The sequence below is a fragment of the Cynocephalus volans genome, chromosome 7 (assembly GCF_027409185.1).
Source record: "Cynocephalus volans isolate mCynVol1 chromosome 7, mCynVol1.pri, whole genome shotgun sequence".
In the NCBI taxonomy this organism is placed as follows: Eukaryota; Metazoa; Chordata; class Mammalia; order Dermoptera; family Cynocephalidae; genus Cynocephalus; species Cynocephalus volans.
Window position 1 is genome coordinate 102,569,604 of NC_084466.1, and position 20,013 is coordinate 102,589,616.

At 33.5% G+C, this 20,013-nt stretch overlaps 1 protein-coding gene across 3 annotated transcripts in view; it reads left to right on the top strand.

The window, feature by feature from the left end:
- The window catches only part of CTNNA3 (catenin alpha 3), a 1,664,900-nt gene that overhangs the window by 1,419,981 nt on the left and 224,906 nt on the right, over positions 1–20,013 (top strand). The gene's annotated exons all lie outside the window — the stretch shown is intronic.

Here is a 20,013-nt window from a genome sequence, read left to right on the forward strand (position 1 = left end):
TCATTTAATTAAATTATAAACTCCTTTATTACCCCATGGTTTAGATATGGATGCGAGGACCATCAAGCCACAACGCCTGGCTCCAGGTTTTGTCTGACTCATGGCACAGGTGGCCCTTTCCTTCTTTTTAACTCTGTGAATTTCCTGAAACTGATTGGTTGCTTAAACAGGTCTTTCTTTCCCAAATATCATCTCTATAGCATAGACATGATGAATTAAAAATTGCCTGGAATTTTTCTCTTGAATAATGGTCATCAAAATTAAAAAGAGTCATAGCAAAATAGCTGAAATGAGATTATATTTAAGAGAAATATATATATATATATGTGTGTGTGTGTATGTGTATTTATCTATATACACACATATTTATATATATATACACACACATATATTTGTATATATATGTAAATATGATAAAATAAAACTAAAACTTTTAAGGCCAAAATTAATAAAAACAATTATATGGGATAATATAAAACATATCCAGTTACTCTAGTTCCAAAAGTGCCATAACTGGCAGGGAGAGAGTTAATTGAGCTGTATACTAAATTAGGTTTTGGAATTATACATTCACAGCAGAAAAAAAAAAAGGTTTTTCTGCACTAATGAAGTGATTATTACATAAATCTGTACTCTGTACCAAACATGGAGACTCCAACTGTATTTTTTAATCATTTTCTTCACAATTATGGTAAAAGAAAATCATGTGCTTTTGCTGCTGTCCCCTGTTTGGTCATATATTTAAACTTTCAGGAAGCATATACCATTAATCATACAAATTAGTTCTTCATCTCACAAAGGATGCATATAATTCAGGCCAAGAAAGGACGAGCAGAGTACTGTGGAGGAGAAAGCAAACACTGCCAACGCCATTTCATCAATAAGAGAGCTTTTTTACTCTTTGCCACCTGATTTTGTTCCTAATTCCATTAGTGAAATTCATATGAAATACTAGAGGATGATGTAGATATTGACACTGATAATAGAAGTTAAGTCTCTGATATGAAAATGTTTCTAGCTTCCCAGTCACATAGATTACATATTTTTAATTTTTATGTTCCCTCATGATTTCATGGTTAATTGTACTAAGCACGTAATTAAATTTTCATTCTATCCAGGGCCTGCCACTCTTCGTCACAACACCAGCAAAAACATGGCTCCAGGTTCCAGTTAATTCTGTCATTAGAGTCTGCACCACTGGTTTCCTTCCATGTTAGGTCAGCCCAGCCCTGGATGAACCTAACAAAAGGACAGTTTTTCCAGGAGCATTTCCAACTGGGATACCATAAAGAAGATGTGCTTAAGGCCCTTGGACTGTGCACATTAAATGTATGCCCTTTTCTTCGGATTAAAGTTTTTTGTTTGTTTTTAAAATAAAGCTTAGCATGGCTTACAAGGACCTACGTAGTATGGTTCCTCTTGATTCACTGACCTCATTTTCTTTCGGGTCCTTTCAAGATACATTTCTTTCAGGTTTTTCACACTTGCTGTTCCCTCTGCTAGAAGGCTCTTGTTCTCACCCCCTTCCTAACGACCTGTCTTTCAGTTTCACCTAGTTAACTCCTTTTCATTTGGGAAAACATCACTTCTGGAGCATCTTTCCTGACCTACATAACTAGACAAAGCCTTTTATATGCAGTCTTCTCTCTTGTAACTTTTTTCTTCAAAGTCTGTCTCCGTCTGTGATAATTAGTCCTCTGCCTATTGTGTATGTCTCCTTTCCCTAATAAACTCTAAGGTCTAGGAGGGCTTTACCAGTTTGGATCTCCATTGTATCTCTCTTTCTTCAAAACAGTGCTTGGTGCATGCTTGGTATTGAGTAGATATTTTTTGACCAAATGTGTTAGTGGTCTATTCAAGAAAATTCTAAAGAAGTTTTATGTATAAAACTTATACTTTTTTTCAGAAGTATGCAATCTAATGCTTTATTATTTATAAAGTTGTGGAAGTAGAGTTCTAGAGAAATTGCCTTCTTGAATGTCACTTTTCTGCTTTTTTAGCATCTATGTTGTTCAGAGCTGTTTCACCACCTAAAAAGGAGATAACGAACTGGTCCATGAGGAAGAGTACTTGGAGCAATTAAAGAATGAAAGGGTGACTGTTAGGAAGGTGAGGGAAAGGTAATGTCTAACTCATTAGACTATACTTCCTGTTTAGACTTTAATCTCTAGTGAGGGGAGGGATCATGTCTTTGAGTGCTCAGGCTCATTTTCTTGTCAGTTATTCATTCAGCAAATGCTTATTGAGTTCTAGGGATAAAACACTATTCTAGATATTGATGGTTTAGTAGAAGGCAGTAGTAATGATTTTATGGGGACATAAATCTGTAAATACTGGATAACAGCAAAACAAGGTTATTGCAGTTACTGGTATGTACTATAAAGACAAGAAAACTAGTAATTAGACAGTTGGTGGATGACAAGATGCCAATTTAGATGAGATGGTCAACCAAGGCCTCATTGAAGTGGTGATACTTGCATTGAGGTCTAAATAGTATGGAAGAGGCCCACATGTGAAAATCTAGTGGAAGAACATTCCAAGCAAAGGAATCCACAATGGCTAAATCTCTGAGGTTGCTTACTACACAATGAATAAAAAAAAATTCGCTGAACGATATAAGCAATGGGCATTGTGTAAAAGATGAGGTTGAAATGTTAGGCAAGGGCCAGACTATATGTGCTTTTAAAAAAATTTAGTAAATGGATAGATTTAAATGGATGAATGGATGGATGATACAGTGGCCTACCAGAAGTGGTGGCTGCCTGCCTACAGCCATGATTCTCACTGTCTTTCAAAATGTGACTTCATAATGTGGCATAGGGAGTCTCCATTTGTGATACAACATAAGAAATTACAAAGTAGTAAAATTACTAGATTCCAGTAAAGTACACAGCTCACAAGTATATGTTGTTCACCAAAAATAAAATGCCAAGAAACTCTTTTTAATGTTACATGAAACCCATAGTCGGCCTTAAGCAAAGTGATTATGGTACCCATGGAAATGTACCTCTTAGACCTCCAAGCACAGGCAGGACAATTGACCAAGGGCTCCAGCTGCCATGGTCTGAAATCCACTGCTGCATCTATCCTGAGGCTATGTCTGTATTTCCCAGGGGCTGTGCCCAGCCAGTGACTAAGTGCATCTCAGATACTAAGGCAGGCCCATTCTTGGAGATACCTGATGCTCTGATGGCTGCCTTTGCTTTGAGACAACCCTATGACTTTGCCTCGAGACTTCCCTATGACTTTGGCTCGTATTCCATAAACCATGCAGCAGTCGAGGAAGTCTTCACCCCATCTTCCTTTCTTCTCTCCTTCACTCAGGGTCTTAATTTCATCATGATCTGATGGTTCCCCCAGCCTTTTCCAGCTACCTCCTGTTTTGATCCCATTTAGGTATCTGCTTCTCCCAGGCTCCGAATTAACAAAGTGATAAAGTAGATCAATTTGATCTTGATATCTCTAAATAGTTTTAGAAGATTTTGTAAAAACTATTCCTTTATATTTGGTGGTTCATTAAACCCCAGTGATCTGCAGGGCAGATGCAAAAACACTTTACAGTCTCCCAGGGAGCTTAACACTTTGCTGTCACATTTGTAAACTATTCAATTTTTCTAACTACTTTAATTCTTATAGACTTGAATTATATTATTTAGTAATCCAACATATAAAACATTTTTTTTCCTACTGACCTCTTCTTTTACAGTAATAATTGTTGGCAGGAAGGTGGAATTTCCTGCTTTAAAAACAGAAATCAAAACTTTGTCAGACAATCTCTCTTCTTTTTTGCATATGACACAGAGTTTTATGTTTGTTTCTCTTGGTTCATTGCATCTTTTTTCCTAAGGGACATATGTTACCATCTTATTTGTGACGAGACACATTACATGCTATGATACTTACATTTTAATAAGCAAATGGAATTCCATGAAGTCTTAATTGCTGTGCCTGACTTTCAAGTTTTCTTTATAACCTGACACTACCCTTTTCATGATACCTTCGTAACCCCCATTGTGTCTCCAAAGCTCTGCTCTTACCAAATGCCCCCACCAAACCCAAGTTTCCTGTAATATCCTTTAACATTGTGTTAACTTTATCCAGACCTATTCATGTTTCAGTATTCTTTACACACAGTTCATATTCTTTTTCTTCCATGATGCTAACTCTGATCACACTTACTTTTATTCACCCCTACACTTTAAGCCCCTTTTTACTTCATTTGCCTTTATAGTCAATTATGTGATGACTTCACTAGTTAGTAAATTGTTTCATGTTTTTTATGTTTTGGTCATGCCTCCCACATTATGGAGATGCAAACTTATCAAACGTATTGGATCTAATCCAGAGATTATATTCAATAATGAACAGTTTCATCTCTCTGAGCCAATTTTCTCAAAAAATATTTAAGTTACTTCCTTGAAGGTTATGTTTGAGTTTCAAATTAGATAATTCGTTTAAAAGAATTTTCTATAGTGCCTTCCCTTTATAAATAAATGCCATATATTTCACTGTTTTTTTTCTCTATCTTATATATAAGCTTTTGAAAAGACTGGGATTGTAGCTCTTTGGGATTTTTAAAATGAACATTAACCAAAACCATGTAAATATTCAGCACATGTTTTTCTTTTGGAGTATTAGATTCTGTATTTGATCTTGACTAGTATACCCAGTATCATACAGGAACAGATATTTTCCCCTTATTTCTTTCCTTTTTTAAATATTAGAAACTATCCCTTAATCGAGTCTGATCTACAGAATATTTATGCAAAAATAGCAAATCACATTTGTCCCTCTCTAAAATGGTGCAACTTCATATAAATAGGACCAATGCTGGAAGTTTGAATGCAGAGTTATATGTTAGCATGGCAAATTTGATTGATTGATATTTATAGTAAGAAACTCTCTGGTAGATAAAATCATTATTCTAGAATACAGACTTGAATTTCACATAGAACGCAACCAAATTTTTATTTATTGTATTAGTTGTTCTGTAATTTACAGATATTTATAAAGAATCTCTTTTTCCTAGCTCAGCTTTGGTTTATTTGACTTAATTCTCATATAGCCTCTGTTCACATTGCCATTCATTTGGCTCTTACTGCCATGGATCTGAAAGAAAGAGAGAGAACTTTGAAAAACCAATGTCCGTGTGTCCAATTCAATGGGGAAACTCTGATTGACTTTCCTTAGATACTCTCCTATTTTTGAACCAATCATTGTCGCTAGGAGAATAGAATATTTTGGTAACCTATGACATATACTCCCAATAGCATAATATGGGGAGAGGAGAAGTTCCCCAAAGGTACAAATGCAGGACAGAAAGCAGAATATATCCACTACAATAACTTCCCATTTAAAAAATTGGAGAACAATGGTTCTCATTAATAGTGTAGTTTGGTGGTTAATAGTTACCTTCTACATCATATTTGGAGTTTTAATTTTAAATTTAAATTTAAACAAAATATGATTGGCCTGAAAATTATACTAAACGTATTAATTTGGGGGTACAAACAAATTTTGTAGTTCCTTGCATCTACAGTAGTTATAAATGTGTAAATAGTAGACATCTGACCTTTATCAACATTGGTATGTTTTCAAACGCTGTTTCTCAAAGTCACTGATGTATGGACCCTCTTAAGGAAATAAATTTTATGGTCTCTTTCATGTTGACTTTAATTGCTTTTAAGATAGTGTTACCCAAATATGTACCAATACAAAAATGACATAACGAACACTTATCTAGTACGTATATATCAGGCTGTTTTAAGAGCTTTATACATGGTAACATTTAATCTTGATAGGAGACTTTTGAGTTGAGTGCTATTATTGCCCCATATTACATATGAAAACATTGAGGAATAGAAAGGCTAAGTGACTTGAACAAGGGCTTGCAGCTAGTGATTTTTAGTCTGGATTTGGAATCCACGTTCTTAAGCACTCTGCATCAGTAGCAGCAAATATAAGCTCCTTGTACATATAGCTCATATAATTATAAAACCAAAATCCAATTAAAAATAAAATACAAAACCAAAAATCAATAGATAACCTCCTGACTGGTCTTCCTACTTGTCCCCCCGCCCCCCCGTCAGTCTATTCTCAACAAATCAGCTGTCGTAGCTTTATTAAAAAAATAAGTCAGACCATGTCAATACTCTCTTCAAAACTGTATGTTATTCCTCTCCCTCCCACATTCACACTTAGAGTACAATTGAAAGTTCTTAGCAAGGCCTAGGAGGCTATGTGATCTGGGTTTCCACTAACTCTGACTCAAAATCCTACCACTCTCCACCTTACTAACAACACTGTAGACACAATGACTTGGTTACTATTCATTAAACATGCTGAGACCACTCCCAACTCAGGGTTCTTGGACCGGTTGTCCTTTCTTCCTAGTTTGCTCTTTTCATATGTACCTGTGTGGCTCCAATTTCTTTGCTTAAATACCACCTTATAGAAAATAGCATCAATGAATGCCATATGTCAAACACCTTCTCTATATTTCCATATGCTCACTACTGTGTTTTTATGTTAATGTTTACCACTTGATGTATTACACATTACAGAGTTATTGTGTTTCTTTATTTACTATTTCCCTAACTACATTGTAAATCTTTTTAAGAGAGGGTGTTGGTTTTGTTTACTGCTTATTTCCTAGTATCTATTATTGTACTTGGTACACAGTAGGCATTGAACAAATATTTTTAATTAACGTTTAAATTTTGAGATAACTGTAGATTCACATGCACATTTAAGAAATAATAAAGACTCCACGTATCCTTTACTAGTTTGCTGCAGTAGTAACATCTTGTAAACTATATAGCCCATTTTCACAACCAGGATATTTACATTGATACAGTCTCAATATAGAACATTTGCACCATCACAAGGATCCTCATATTGCCTTTCTGTAGGCAGTTGCAAGCTTCTTTAGGCCTGTCGTCAGCTTCTTCTGCTCCAAGTCTTGGATGGATGAGACAGAATAAACCCAGGTAACTGACCACCACCTTCTTCCTTAGATCCCAAGGTGGCCCAGCCAGTATACTATGTATCTACTTCTCAGAGTCTTTTAATGTTTCTTGTGTATGTAACGTACAAGATTTTTAGTTGTAATTAGCAGAAGGAGTAGGAAATACTATGTCTACTGCATCTACTGGAAGAATATAGATAGCCTCCAACAAGTATTTTAAAAATAAATATTAAATGATGCTTTTTAGTCAACATTTTGGACCCAAATTTGGGTCCTTTCATTGACAAGATGTCAAATGAAAGTTATGCTTTTACTTCCCATCCCACAAAATAGGTTAGTCTTATTTCCAAAGGTGTTCCTATCTGTCTCTGGAGGGACACGTACACACTATAGATCAATTTCTAAATTTTTTTTTACAAAATAAACTTTATTTTTATAGCATATATTTTATATTTTATGTTATTTTTTTAGGTTTACAGAGAAATTGAGCAGATAGTCCAGATAGTTCTCATACTCCTCCCCGCCCACCCCATACACAATTTCTTCTATTATTAACATGTTACATTCGTGTGGTGAATTTGTTACAATTATGAACCAATACTGATATATTATTATTATTAACTCAGTTTTGCATTAGGGTTCCCACTTTGTGTTGTACAGTTCTATGGGTTTTGCCAAATGAATAATGTTGTGTATTCACCATTTCAGTATCACACAGAGTAGTTCAGCTGCCCTAAAAATCCTCTATGCTCCCCCGTTCATCTCTCCCTCCTCCCCCATTTCTCCACCCCTGAAACCATGGTTTTGTTTTGTTTTTTTTCCCTCAGTACATAAAATTTCATGTTCCAGGTATAAAGGTCTTAATAAAACCTGGCTAAATATTTCAAATCAAATATGCTTTTTCCTGGACCATTGCTTATTATTATTGTTACCATGACATAATTTCTAAACAGTAGAGGGCAGATGACAGCCGTGGTGAGAGGCAGCACCATGTAGAGGTCCAGAGCATGCTGCCGGGCTTCAAAGTCCAGCTCTACTTTTTACTATTTTTGTGGCCTTTAGGAATTTTCTTAACTAACTTCTCTGTGCCTCAATTTCTTTATCTGTATAATTGTAACGATAATATATAATAATAATAAAAATAACTTCTTGGTTTTGCTATAAGGATGAAATGAGTAGATACTTGTAGATGACAGGAACAATGCCTTGCACTGAAGTTCTATCTATGTCGATATGTATGTATAAAATAAATGTTTGTTTTCTCACCCCTGAAGATACATCTGAAACATCTCAATAGTGCACTGATTAAGGAGTAGCACTTATCTTAAAAGTAGAATTTCTTCTTTTAGTTTACATATGGTTTCTCATTGACTATTAATTGAAAAATTTGTGTGTGTGTGCCATCAGAGCCCTTTATGAATGTTTCATATGCCTCTGATTATCAAGACCATCTTAAAGGTTGGACTTACATTTCATAATTAAAGTACTTTTATATAAACGTATTATATAATTATATTTTCACCTTCATTTAAAGAAATGTTCAGTTCATTTAACTATAATTCCAAGTATGAGTATATCTGAAATTAAGTGCAAATGTTATGTGATATCTTCCTTATAATTCCATAGTTTGGGATTTTTAAAAAATAATTCATAAGGAAGGTAAAAAACTTAACAGAATTACTCTGGGGGGGGGGTAACATGCTTTAGTGTTTGTAAGTTATATTCTATTTCATCATATTACAGCATCACTTTTCCTGATAATTGCTATTTTGTAGACATGATCATTTTCCTGGGGCCATAAACCCATGGAAAAAGTGCTTCATAGGTCAAACAATTCATCTTCTAGTATGTTGTTTTCAGACATTTCACTACTAGTACTTTCTCACTCACCCCTCTAACTACATCCCTGATAGAAATTATGTATCTACATATGTGCTCCTAATTGAATTGTTCTGAAAGCAAAATGCCTATATGATTGGAAAAACTATGTAGTGTTAAATAGCGTGGCTTTGGTGCACACTGATGTTTATCAGACCATAGAATACCATTGGTAGTTTCAAATTTCCTAGCCCTAGATATTTGTAGCACATGGAAGGCACATCTGTGTTTCATTAATCATCCCTGCACCTCCACTTTAGCCTGCATGTAAGTAACCACAGGCAGACTAATGCCTTGTCTGTAATAGGCTTACAAGTACCATTTTATCATTCCATCAATAGCAGGCTTGCAATACCTTTTTATTAGATTTCCATGTGAAAGAAAAGGAGCCAGCATCTTTGAACACTTACAATGTATGCATATGTGTGAGTGTGTGTGTGAGTGTGTGTATACTCCTTTATGTCATGGCTTCTTTTATTCAAACTTAAATTAGTGAGATTCATCTATGTTGTATATAGCTATAGTTTGGTCAGTCTTATTATGATATAGTACGGCACTGTATAAACATACAGCAAAATTATTTATACATGAAACTATCGATAGACATGTGGGTAGTTTTACCTCCTAGAGTGCTATGACTAGTACTGCTATGAACATTCTGATACATGTTTTTGGGTAATCAAATGCACGTGTTTCTGTTGGACAATACTCCCCCCAGCTTGCCCCCCAAAAAACAAGAACAACAACAACACTTGAATTTTCTGGGTCATAGGGATACATATGTTCAACTTTCACACAGTAAAGTTGTTTTCCAAAATTTTTGCATCATTTTATACACCGATCTGCAGTGTATGAGAGTACCAGTTGTTCTAGAACTTCACCACCACTTGTAATTTTCTATCTTCTCTCTTGATTAGGCATTCAGGTGAGTGTGTAATGGTATCTCATGACTTTAATTTATATTCTGATAACTAATTAACTTGAAGTCTTCTTAAAGTATGTACTGTTGGCCCTTTGAATATGTTCTTTGATGAAATGTCTTTTCCATCTTTGACCCATTTTTTTTTTTTTTTATTGTATTTCCTGTTCAGGGGAAAAGATGTACTAGAGACTTTTCAAAAAGTATTGAGAGAAAAAAAATTACTTCCAAGAGTTACGGCAGGGTATTTCCAAAAATGGAATTTGCTATCATTTGCCATTGATGGAAATTGCTAGTGTGAACCACTGTCCTTGGGAGTAGCTTCTGGAAAATGGGAAAATATTGCCATTGACAGTGACTTCCCAGTAAAATCCACAGCTATTGTAAAAATCCACCCTTGAAAATAAATATCAAGAGACATTTTTTAGGAGCCACTAAAACATACATCTCTTGTAGTAGAAGACACATGTCCAGGCTTCTTCTTGTGAATGTGCTAGAAGTAAGTTTCCTAAAGGCTTGTTAGAATACAGAAGAGGGTTGGTATTAAGTTTATGTTATTCTAGTACTTCAAAGTAAAGAGAGTGGATTGTTTAATGACTAATGTCCTTGATGGGGAGACCTGAGAGTCAGGAGTAATTATAAAACTAAGTCCAAAGGGCATTTTCTGGATTGTAAATAAAAAAGTAGAACCAAAGATTAATTCTCAGAAAGGAACCAAGTTGAGGTTGGACATGTTTGTCAACAAGAAAGACAGGTCTTGGACAATGACTATTAATGTCAATAAGTGACTGCCACGTTCTTTGTTGTCTGCTGAATATTTTGATCTGTGTTTAAAGGTATGGAATTGACTTTGATCTTATGAATGAAGATAGAGATTGCAGGCCCTTCAGATTAATCACTAAAAGTTTTATTTCTGGTATAACAGAGTAGGCTTCTAACAGTCTAGTCCACACACAGATTATAACTATAAACTCTGAACAAAGAAATTATGTATATATATTTTTTATTGTATCTATAACTTGTATATAATTTACACATACTATATACACAATATGCCACCAGAGACAGATTCTGGAGAGGAAACAAACTTGGAATACAGGATTGGCATAGTGTAGGCTTCTATTTTTATAGCCTCAATGTAAGGGCAGGCCAAAAAAGTCCTCTTAGCATCCAGGATAGAACCTTGGGTTACCACAGGTGTTAGAAAGCAAGGCAGCATAGGAATCTCAAAAAAGAGAAATCCAGAGAATGGGAGCTACAAAATCAGTATATAACTTTGGCCCAAATCTCAGTCTGACACGTGAATTGAATGTGCTGGCAGCAAACTCAAAGCAATTTGCAGCTAAGGTTGAAAGAACAATACTGTGATTTTGGCTACTTTCATTATAGGCAAGACAAAATATGCAATTTGAGCCTAAGCAATTAATGGCCTGATAAACAGTACTATTCTTTGGAGCAATATTAAAGAATGCCAAATCTCTACAATGTGACACAATGACTTGGATACAATTTCAACCTGTTTCACATTCAAAGAAAAAAAATATAAGCAACAGAGTCTAACTTTGAGATGATCCAGATATTACAATTTCAGACAAAAATTTTAAATCAGCTTATATATCTGTATTTAATAAAATAAACTTAATAAATAGATAAGAAATCCTAACAGAGAAATAGAAAATATTTTTTAAAAAGAGCCAAATGCAAATTATAGAACCGCAACATACATATTTGAAAAGAAAAAGAAAAAAGAAAACCTAATTGGATGAGCTTAATGGAAAAATGGAGATGAGAAAGGTCATAATCACTAAACTAGAAGATAGATTAATGTGAAGAAGAGAGAGAAAAAAACATTCAAAAAATATCAACGGAGCCTCAGTTATCTATACAGCAATATGAAAACATTTAACATATATGCCATTAGAGTTCTAGGTGAAAATTAGAGTGAGACAGAAAAAAATACTCAATAAAATAATGGCTGAAAATCCAAATTTACAGATGATTTACTGAAAATCATTTGCAGATTCTAGGAGCTCAGTGAATCTGATTGCTCACACTAAAGAGAAAGACTTACAAAGTTTCACTAGGATACTTTGGAAGCCTGGAAAATTTAAGTTAAAGCTTATGGTAGCATTGACAGGAAGAGTGTGGTATTAAGAAAAAGGCATAAGTAATTTACTATTTTTTTAAAAAATGCTCTTGGGAATCATAAGGCATAGTTTGTACAGCCTTTTAAAAATTACCAAGAATATTAGTTTTAAAAAATTTCCACACTCTTCCTGATCTTGTAATCATTTCTAGGAATTATTAGACTTTGGTTAATTTCTATAGCACATTCTGGTATGGTGGATCCAAAATACATCTATTGTTACTTTTCTTTGTATTGTTAAAATATATATCTGGAAATCTTTTACTTTGTTGTCAAAACATTCCTATTTTTTATTATTTTACTTTTGTTCCATATATGTATATACATATTTCTTATTTTTGGATATATAATTTAACCAGTGAGCTCTGTTATGTAATTATCTACTTCCATTTCATAGTTTATCATTTACAATTAATATATCCCGTTATCAGTGACTATATCTCTATTTCCTGGTATTTTTCCAAGTACTTTTAAAATTTAATGTGTACTAACTTTCATGGGTAGGATTCTGATTATTCATAATTTAGTATCTTGAAGAAATTCTCTGATGTCTTAATATTTCTGTCCAGTTTAGTAGAATGTCTTTGAATGGTACTTATTTTTCTTTCTTTTTGCAGCAGGAGTGAAATGATTCTGTGCCAATTATGTAAAAATTATTTGTCATGGTTATATATAAACCAGCATAAGAATAGATACAATATAACTTCCGTGATCTGGGTTTTTAGGATTATCTGAAATAGTGATTTATAGGACTTTTTAAGTTCTCTGATAGACATGTAGTCACATAAATTGCACTTATATAGCATTCAATCTGTATGTTCCGATGTAAGTATGTACCAGATGCTTGTCATTTCTGGCTAAATAAATGATTAAAATACTACTTATGATTCAACCTAATTTTTAAAAGAATCAAAACTTGTGTGTGGAAAGTGACTAAGAAATTGATCAGTGCTTTCAACTTTGCTGTAACTTAGCTCAAACTTTAATATGCTGAGACACTGAAGGTTATTAGGGAGGTGCCTGATATTATCCTCAGGGATGAGCCTATATTTCTTGAATTTTTTCTCTTCAGTGGCTGAAGAACAGAAGGAGGCATATTTCTTTTTATCAGATATTTAAAGGAGATACCTCTATCTTTAGTATGTTGCGGAAATTCAAGGATTGGTAAATGAAGAAATTCTTGCTAAGTGAATCACCTGTGACTCATTTATTATGACATTTTTGAGTTTAGTACTTTTAAACTTCGTGTGACCAAATATAAGAAACAAACTGAAAAGCATCAGAAGCAAACATCTTCAGGATTCTATGGACATTTCATGTGTGGTTATAATTCCTGGTATTAGCACATATTATAATTTTTTAGTTAAAACATTTCTTCCTTTCTTCCTCTTTTTAGAAAGTTGCTGAAAGCCATGTCACATGAGACCTCTCATGCATCTCAACCCTCCTATCACTCTTCCCACCAGTTAGAAGTAATAATTTCCTCTTAAGTTGTCCCCATAGTACTTTATCTAAACACCAGTTCAACTACTTGACATCCTGAATTACAATTAATTCTTTTATTGTTCATTTCTGCCACTAGACTGAGGACATATTTATGTAAGGGGAGATGCGGTATCCACCCTTCTATTAACAGCTCTTGGAATAATTATTGACATCTAATAAAGAAACAATATTTATTGAATAAATGAACAAAATTTATAATTGTGATTCAGCAGTTCATTAAATACAGTTTATAGTTCAGAAGAGAAATGCAAATATCTGAATTAGGACCTAATAATGGACTGAAACCACTGGCATGAAACAACTCAAGAAATACAGGCTCATCCCTAAAGATAATATTAGCATTTTTATGTTGGACTCCAAATTTCTCCACGTATATAAAAATATGTTAGGAAAAGTTACATGCAATTTTTGATATGGTATAAAATAAGGCTTTATAATGCATGTAATAAAATAAATATACCTAGAGTTAACAGTAAAATAAAGTAAAAATATACATTAAAATCCATATAACGAAGCAGTCCACATGCAAATTGAACGGCAAATTGTACATTAAGGATTTAAAACAATGCAGAGAAGATGGTGATTTAGAGTTTTTGAACACTGACATTAATGTTAAAAATAACCGAATTATCTTCACACCTTATTAAAATGATAAGTTAAAACTCTTAAATGTGGCTTTCAATTGGTAATAATAGAATGTTTGTTTTTTTTAGTTCACAAGCTTTACTATCAACACCTAAAGTTATTAATCATGAAGTATCAGATAAATATCTACAAATTACAATTTTGTTGGCTAACTATATTAGAAAACGTATGGGAAAAAAAAGCATTGGATTTGATGAACTACAAGCATAGAAATTTGAATTCCTTAAGTATGAGTTCAGACCTATCAATAAGTCCACACATTTATGATCAAATTAAGTTTGACAAAGGTGCGAAGACAATGCAATAGGGAAAGGATTGTGTTTTTTTCCCCAACACGTGGTACTAAGATAATTATATATGTACATATATATGTGAATAAATAAACTTAGACTCTTACTTTACTTTATATACGAAAATTAATTCAAAATAGACATAGATCTAAATGTAAGAGCTAATAAGACTTAGAGAAAAACTTGGGAAAAAACAGGATAAATTCTTCAAAATGTTGTGTTAGGCAGAGATTTCTTAGATACTATGTGAAAGGTACAAGTTCAAAAGAAGAAAAAAAGATAAAATGGACTTCATTAACGTAAAAACTTTTAGGCTTTGAAAGACATCATTTAAAAAATGAAAAGACAAGCCAGAGACTCGGAGCCAGAGAAGATATTTGCATATCATATATCTGATAAAGAAAATGTACCCAGAAAAAAATAAAGAACTCTTACAATTTAATTATAGGAAGACAAACAATCCAATTTTTAAAGTGATCAAATGCTTTAACAGACATTTTTACCAACAAAGGTATACCAACGATAGGTACATGAAAGGGTGTTCAACATCATTAGTCATTAAACAAATGCAAATTAGAAGCACAAAGAAATATCATTGCTCACCCACTGAAATGGCTGCATAATCTAAAAGACAGATAATACCAAATGTTTGGGTAGGAGGTAGAGAAACTGGACCTTTGTATATTTCTGGTATGAATGTAGAATGCTAAAGCTACTTTGACAGTTTCTTAAAAAGTTAAATATAAGCTTCCCATATGACACAGCAATTCGACTCCTAGGTATCTACCCAAGCAAGATGAAAACATTCGTCCACACAAAGGCTTGTTCACAAATGTACATGGCAGCATTATTCATAATAGTTGAAACTGGGAGCAAACCAAAAATCCATCAATTGGTGAATGGATAAACAAAAGTGGTATACCCACACAGTAGAATACTATTCAGCAATAAAAAGAGTAGAATTCTGATATATGCTCCAACATAGGTGAATCTCAAGAACATGCTAAGTGAAAGAAGCCAGACACATAATACTAAATATTATATGATTCCATTTATGTAAAAATATTTCTTTGGCATAAAATCACTGTTTCTCACACCAAAGATTTAGTAAAGGGGATGCAAACAGAATAAGAATTAAAACAATGCAACACAATGACAACCCAAAAATTTCAACCTGCACTAACAAATGATTTTAGAAGTGTTTATATCCTCAGGACAAAAGCATACCTTCCTTACTTTCTAACAAGTCCAAATCTGCATATTCTACAGGAAAGCAGTGATATTATTTCCATAAAACTGCTGTTTACTGCTTCTGCCTCCATCAGATCTCCTAAGCACTAATATTTTTCAAAGTACTGGTTTAAAAAAAAATAGTAATATGATTAATTGTGTGCCCTTTGTCTTATCCCAGTGTCTGTAATGTTCTCTGTGGCTGAACCCCAACTAATATTCCTTTAGGTCCTAAGTAGTGTCAAGAGTGTGGGAGAGGTTAAATAAAGACTTACCTGGAACTCTGGAGTCCTTCTTATCAAACCAAAGTGCTTATTACTCAATGTAAATCAAATGACATTCTACTGAAGGGCGTCTATTTCCTTTTATCATTTCAGATTTATACATTTTACTTCATTCAGTAGAGACAGTTGCTACTCCTTGTTTAGCTAGCTTCAACTACTTGCAAATGACCTGGAATAACCAGTGTTTTAAATTTTACCAAGATTCAAATTCAGATCTTCTAATGTAAGGCTGAGATACAAGAAAGCCACTTCATGAGTGTAGCTGATAAGCCAGCCTCCATGCCTTACTTTGATTCCGCATTTCTCTATGTATCTATGAAAAAGCAGCAGTGCTTAACGAAAAAAATATAAACACTTCCTGGAAAAGGACAAACTCAGATGGCAATGGAAACGTATTTTCTTCCTTCTTTTGGTAGCTTAGCAATAAGCTAGCTCAGCAGGGCAGGACAAAAACAGCTGATACCAACCACTGAGGCCCGGAGGTTACCTCTTTCTACAAGACCATTTCTGTCACCAAGAAATGCTTATTTTCACATAGTCATTTAGAATACTCATGTCCCCCTTTCCCTATAAATGGTATTTAGAGATATTTGGGGGCTGGGGTTGCTTTCCTACAGCCCTTTCAATGGTGTGTCCAATACAGCTATGCCCACCCGGCCAAAGCGGACCCCTTTGTGGCATAATGACAGCATCGGGCTCATGCGTCTCTCTGCTACTTTAATATCGGTAGGTTTTCTCTATTCCATCTAGTTTACCTTTGCCTAGTGTGGTGTTAATCTGCATTTCCCCTTTGTCTCTGTGTGGAAAAGGGCCTTTGAAGGGAAAGCCAAGTGCCAGAGCTGTAGAGCAGAACTTACAGGTTATAGATTCTTGAGCACCATGTGGATATCCATCAGGGAGAAGGCTGACAGGCTATCATTTTTATTCCTTGTAACTAATAGTAAATACTGAATAGTGTGTAGGTAGAGGTTCGCCTTTATGAATGAGGAAGATATCTATGTACTGATATGGGGTGTTCAAAGATATATTATGAAGAGAAAAAGGCAAGGTATATAGGTATATAATGTGCTCCCTTTTGTACAAAAAGTGAGAAGGTGGTACATATATACTAGGACACTCCAAAAAGTTCATGAAAAAATAGAATTAAAATATAATATGAATCTTTCCATGAACTTTTTGAAGTACCCTCATACATTTTATTGCATTTCCCTAAAAGAAATACTGGAAAAATAAACTAAGAGGCAGGATTTCCTAAAAGTGTGTGTGTGTGTGTGGTGGTGGTGGTGGTGGAAGGGATACTGGAGCAGAGGGCAGGGGTGATAGTGACACTTCCCTGGGTACGTTATTCTATGTAGCTTCAACTGCTAAGTCTTTGAATGCCAGCTATTACAAAATTAAAATGAAAGCTAACCAAGAAACAACACAAACGTTTTCTTAAGATGTTCTAAACTTAAAAAAAACCCAAATTATTAATTAAATTCCCAACATTTTTGGAATTCAGTAATGTATTCTACTATATTAAATCTGATAAAAGATAAAAATATAAAGTAAAATCAGCAGTAATTAAATTCTGCATAAGGTTTTATAATTGAAAAATTTTCTTGCACAACCATGGAAACAAAACATAAGACTGTGTCATCTGATCTCAATTTTAAAAAACTTCTTGGCCTAGTTTCGATAAATTCCATTTTGCTCTTAGTTCTATGCACAAACTAGGAAGGACTGTTTTAGATACTGTAATAAAAAAGGAAATCACAGAAATGCAATAAAATGTAGTAAGTCATGAAATAACAAAAATAAATTTCCTTAACAACAAAAAAATAGGATTCTATCAGGGTATAAAATTACTTTGTATGCATTTGAAAGTCTCATATGGGGATAACAGTGCAATCATTGGAACATACTATAAAACATATTTTAAACTTATAACTGAGTTATTAATTTGTAAGGTAGTGATCCTTCTAATTAAACACCTAACTCAAGATTACATTTCTGCTTTTGAACTGACATATGGCTTAAAGTTCAAGATAAATCAGACTCTAAAAATTATAGCATGTATGTTTTTAAAATTCACATTAAGAGATTGAGGTGACAATGGGAATGGAATAAGAGGAAAGAACCTGTCCTTAAACCACCTGGGATTAACGTATTATCTTGGTAGTTTAATTGCGATCCCAATGGTCAACCCATCCCTCCCTATCCTCAGAACTTCTCCATGAGAAATGTCTTTAAAGGAATTAGAAGTCATAAAGCATGAGTAAGCCATTTCATTTATCTCTGTGTAAGTTATTGTACCATTTAAAATAAATTTGATTTGTGATAGCTTTAAACATTTTAGTTTTGCTTAATTAATTTTAAGTAGAAACAAGATTTGTGACAGAACTACTGTGCTTAATAGACAGAGAGATGATATATTTAACTACCAAACTGGATAGTGACAGCAGTAGTTTATCAGTGTTATAAGTCCTTTTTGTGAGATCTATTTCAACTTTTCAGAAAGAAACTTAAAAAATAAATTATGGAACAGTTAATCCTATGAACAAAATCTTAAAACCATGGTTTTAATGAAAAAAAAAAATATATATATACCCCCTTCTATATCAGCAACTATTGCCTGACATTTTAATATCAAGCTTTAAAAACACTTAAATAACTCCATGCTTTTTTGGTACTGTAAGCATAATACTTCAATCAATAGTGAATACATATTCCAATTTTTCAGGATAGCAAATTTATGTGAAATGATTCATATTTTTTACAGTTGTGTTCCATAAGAATGGAAACACAACTCTATTAGGGAAAACATGAGCACAGATGTATTAAAAGATTTTCCAAATGAAATTACACAAAATGTGGTACATTACATTATCAGAAATTCAGGTGGTTTAATGGCTTAAATTGGGCTTTTATTCTGGAAATATTGTCAGTAATCAAACACACTTGAGACAATTTACTAAGTGGTATAACCATCTTAAAAAGACATAATCCTTTAAATTTTCTCTCCTCTGCAATTCACTTTTTCTTTCCATATGCTTGTTTTACATATTATTTTTATAATATGCTTTCTTTCCTAAAAAAAATTCTGTCAGTAGTATCTACAAAATTAGAATTAAATGAAGAAAATAGTAACAAAAAAAAAATCTCTTTAAAATGTATCATTTTCTGTCTGTGATTTATGATTGCTGAATTACTATTACAGTGTCATAGAAAGAAGATCATGTTGGAGCTGAATAGATCTTGTTTAAATTTTGGCTCAAAACTGGTTCTATTCTTTCCAACTTGATCTGTGGATTCAATGCAATCCCAATGAAAATCTCAGCAAATTATTGTGTGGATATTTACAAACAAATTTATAAGTTTATGTGAAGAGTCAAAACATCCAGAATAGTCAACAAAATATTGAAGGAGAAGATATAGTTGAAGGACTGACATTACCCAACCTCAAATCTTACTGTAAAGCTACGGTATTCAAGACAGTGTAGTACTGGCAGAAGAATAAACAAATATATGACTAGCATAGAATATAGAGCCCTGAAATAGGGCCATATAAATAAAGTCAACTGACTATTGACAAAAGAGCAGAAGAAATACAATGGAGAAAAGACAACTTTTCAACAAATGGTCTGGAACAACTGGGCATCCACATACCAAAAAATAAAAAATTAATTGAGATACAGACCTTACATGCTACACAAAAATTAACTCAAAATGGATCACAGACCTAAATGTAACTTCACATCTATTAAACTCCTGGAAGATAACATAAGAGAAAATGTAGGTGACATAGGGTTTGGAAATGACTTTTTAGATACAACACCAAAAGCATGATTTATGGGAGAAAGGATTGATAAGCTAGACTTTATTAAAAGTTAGAATGTCTGCAATGCAAAAGACACTGTTAAGAGAATAAAAGGAGAAGCAATGGACTTAGAGAAAAATATTGCAAAAGACGTATTTGATAATTATGCAAAGCTCAACGATGAGAACACAAACAATCTAATTAAAAATTGGCCAAAGACCTTAACAGACACCTCACCAGAGAAGATATACAAATGACAAATAAGCAAATGAAAGATACTCCAAATCATATATCAATGAAATGAAAATAATTAGAACAACAATGAGATATTACTACATACCTATTAGAA